Here is a 4285-nt window from a genome sequence, read left to right as displayed (position 1 = left end):
TTTGGGGTTACGCTGTTTTTGCGCTGGTAGCCTCATTTGTGAAATAACAAACCGCACACAACTAACAAAGAAAATATAAAGTGATATCAATGAAATGACGCTAACAACAGTTATTAGATTCTATTTTTTTTTTGCTTTCGATATATCTATTCATAGGCATTATTAGAAAGCTTTAAAAGGACGTGAAATAGAGAAAATTTAACAATAAAACAATATGTAAATGGAGGTGAAATGCATCAAACATTGACTGCTCAAAATCTCAGGCCCAAAATATTATTCTGATGTACTAAACATTGTAATTATCGATGATCCTTTTCTTTTTAATAACTATTTTTTAATCAACATATTTTCACAGCTAAATTATACAGGGTGTCTCAAAAAACACGCGCCATCTGTCTTGAGGAAATTCCTCACGTAAAAATAAAATTTATTTTTCATATCAACATAGGTCCGATACTGCTTTGTTTCGTAGCTACAGGGTGTTAAAGTCTTAATATTTTTTTCGATTTATTATAATTTTCTACTAAGTACTTTTAGCGTTTCAAATGAAATTTTGAGGCCAAAAGTTACTATAAATGCGATATATTCTCCAGGGACGTGCATATGGGTTATCACTGGAATATTTTTCTAAAAAAAGTATGTATCCACTAACTTTTTTTCTCTTGTTAGCGAAATAGTGTAAGCAGTTTAATGCCGATTAAAAGTTGTCTCTTGATGTTTTGTCGATTTCGGCCTCCTTCGTGAGATAAACGCAATTTTATTCATTTGCCTTGATCCAAGTTTAATAGCAACCTTTAAAAAAATTTAATATCATTAACTTGCGAAAGTTTTAAATAAGTACTCATTGATTTTTCATCAAAAAATATGAAAAAAGTTCCTATAAACATGGGTTGGGTATGAAAATGTATAGTTTTAGAGTTACATGGATGTTAAAACTTTTTCAAATTAGGTTTTTTGTAATTATCTTAAATACCATTATTTTTTTATTTGAAATTGCTGTAGGTTGGCCTAATAGTAATAATAAGTAATAGTAATAATATTTAATAATAAATTAGGTAAAATAATGAATTTATTAATTTAATTTTTATTTTAATTTTATTAATTGTGATTAATAAAATTGCGTTTATCTCATCAAGGAGGCTGAATTCGACAAAATATCAAGAGGTAACTTTTAATTGGCATTAAACGACCTATTCAATTTTGATATCAATAAAAAAAGTCAGTGGCGCACATGTTTTTTTTGAAAAATATTCCAGTGATAATCCATGTGCACGTCCCTGATGAATACACTTTTTTAGCATTAAAATATATAACTTTTACTTGACTTATAGTAACTTTTACCGTCAAAATTTTATTCGAATTGCTAAAAGTACTTGGAAACTTATATTAAATCGAAATATTTTTAACACCCTGTAGCTACGAAACAAAGCAGAATCGGACCTATGTTGATATGAAAAATAAATTTTATTTTGGGGAACGTGGGGAATCTCCCCACCAAAGATGGCACATGTGTTTTGAAACACCCTGTATAATACATTACCAAGCATATTAAGTTTTAACAGAAACACAACGTATCAATGATTTATTTCAGTTACGTATGAAAACAGGTCATATATTTTACAAATAATACTACTGCTTTTCACATGCAATCATTTTAATCTTTATTGTGCTATGGATACTGTCAGGGGCGGGAAAGTGAAATAGCAAAAGCGGTTCCACCTTTTCCAGGGAAATCTAAAATAAAATAGTTCCAGCCCTAGCCACTAGGTGGTAGTGCAATTAATTTTTAGGTTAAGAAGTTGCTACTAGTTATTGCCAGATGGCGGTAAATCAGATTTTTTGTAGTTTCCATAGTTTCCAACGGCCATTGTCATATTATTGTCAAATTCTCAAAAAATATTGTCGTTGTCATAGCGCCAATCATAATATTATCAAATAAATGATTTTCAAAACGTTTTTCAAACTATAATTTGTTATATGTGTTTTAATTAGACAATTCCTTGTGTTTCTGACCCTAAAAATATAATGTAAGTCTTTTATTTTTGCCATCATTTAAGTACCTATTTATATTTACTCCATTTACAAAACTTTGAGCGTATTACGTTGGTCTTGTTTTATTATAATAAACGATGTTTTATTATTTGACTTATAAATAAGAACTTTAAATAATAAATAATATTTCACATGGTTGGCTTTAATTTTATTTAATAACTGTATAATTATACTGTTAAATCTTATTTTTTACACATCACAACGATACTTGTTATTAGTATTGTTGAATTTGTGTAAAAAATAATATTTAATAATCAAATTTAATTATTTTAGAGTAAAATTCAATAAATACGCTCATTTAAAAAGCCCGCGCTTCGATCCATTTAAAACAAGCCCTACTCAATAGATGGCGCCACTTATGTAGGACCATTTTTCAGTATGGCAAAGTCCATTCTTTTTCTAGCTAGGTATATTCTTTGGATACTGTGTTTTATCTTTCTGTCAAAATGACACTTATACAAAATACTTTTCATTTAAAAATGACTTAAAAATTTACGCAGGAATGTCATTATGGAATTCCAAAGTATAACACAATACATACCTACATTAACTACTATTCAAAACAACGAAGAAATAATCAAGAAGGTATCCTACGTAGTTCTATTAATTCTCTACATAATTGTCATAATTGGATTCATTTATTCACTGCCAGGATCAACAATAAGATTGAAATGGAATAGGTCCTATAAAAAACTTGTGAGTATTATTCATCATAAATGTATACAGAATGTTAATAAATTTGACAATTTTGTTTTAGAAGCGATTTTCAAAAACTACTCTTCCAAAATTGCAAGATACCGCTACTAATGTAGTTCCGGTTGTTAAAGATATGATGCAAATTGCATATTATATTGTAAATCAATTTATGTAAGGCAACGCACACTTTATCGAGAACAATAATTATTCAATAGAGGAATTGTATTGCACGGAATATAAGTTAAGAGATTGTGTACTTTTTATGTTTTCCAAGTATCAATGAAGTAAATAGATTGAAAAACTGTTTTGTATTCTTTCAGAAAATTTGTTGTATAGGTAATTATATTTGAAAAGTCATAGAAAGCTTGTAGCGGGCTTCCCTTGTGCCGAATAGGTCTCCACGCATTCAACACTTTTTTGATTTTTTTTTCGCAAGATTATCTTAAATTAAACATTTTAAAACAAAAAAAATTGTTGGATGAATGTGTTTTTTCTTTAAAAAGTGAAAAAAAAAACGTATTTTGGGTACAGTCGTTGGACAGTAATATGTAAAATTTTCTATACGGGATTCAGTAAAATCATCACATATTAGGACTTTATTACCTTATACAGGGTGTTGCAAAAAACATGTACATGTGCCATCTTTCGTGCGGAGATTCTTCACGCAAAAATAGACTTTTTTTTCGTATCAACATAGGTCCGATTCTGCTTTGTTTCGTAGCTACAGGATGTTAAAGTCTTAATAATCTTTCGATTTATTATAGTTTTCTTCCAAGTACTTTTAGCGTTTCAAATGAAATTTTGAGGCCAAAAGTTACTATAAATGCGACATATTTTAATACTAAAAAAGTGTCGATAACTTCATGAGGGACGTGCATATGGGTTATCACTAGAATATTTTTTAAAAACAAGCCTGTGCGTCACTGACTTTTTTTCTTTTGATATCAAAATTGTATTGTAGTAGTTGTATATTATAATTGTAGGTCGTTTAATGTCAATTAAAAGTTATCTCTTGATATTTTGTCGAATTCGGCCTCCTTGATGAGATAAACGCAATTTTATTAATCACAATTAATAAAATTAAAATAAAAATAAAATTAATAAATTATATATTTTACCTAATTTATTATTAAATATTATTACTATTAGTCCAACCTACAGAAATTTCAAATAAAAAAATTGTGGTATTTAAGATAATTACAAAAAAACAATTTTAAAACGTTTTAACATCCTGTAACACTAAAACTATGCATTTCCATACCCATGTTTATAGAAACTTTTTTTCATATTTTTTTTATGAGTAATCAACGAGTACTTATTTAAAACCTTTTTTTAAAGTTGCTATTATAGTTCAGTCATTAGGGATCAAAAAAGGGGCCTGCTTGGAAAAAAGTTCGGAAGTTTTGAAACTTTGCAGGTTTATAGGTTTTGGGGTCCCTAACTAAAATCTATAAAATGCACATTTCCAGACTTGCCGCCGGCGCCGCCATCTTGCCAAGATGACGCCCAAAATCGGTATTTTGTAAATATCTCGAAA

General features: G+C 28.7%; 1 long non-coding RNA gene across 1 annotated transcript; it reads left to right on the top strand.

The window, feature by feature from the left end:
• The first annotated feature begins 2485 nt into the window (after nucleotides 1–2485).
• Nucleotides 2486–3052, top strand: LOC115891288. Its single transcript, XR_004051793.1, has 2 exons — nucleotides 2486–2748; nucleotides 2810–3052. It is a non-coding gene; the product is annotated as an uncharacterized LOC115891288 (long non-coding RNA).
• The last annotated feature ends 1233 nt before the right edge of the window (nucleotides 3053–4285 follow it).

The sequence above is a fragment of the Sitophilus oryzae genome, unplaced genomic scaffold (assembly GCF_002938485.1).
Source record: "Sitophilus oryzae breed Bouriz unplaced genomic scaffold, Soryzae_2.0 scaffold_980_pilon_pilon, whole genome shotgun sequence".
NCBI lineage: Eukaryota > Metazoa > Arthropoda > Insecta > Coleoptera > Curculionidae > Sitophilus > Sitophilus oryzae.
Note: the sequence above shows the minus strand (reverse complement) of the source record. Positions and strands in the feature narration are given on the sequence as shown.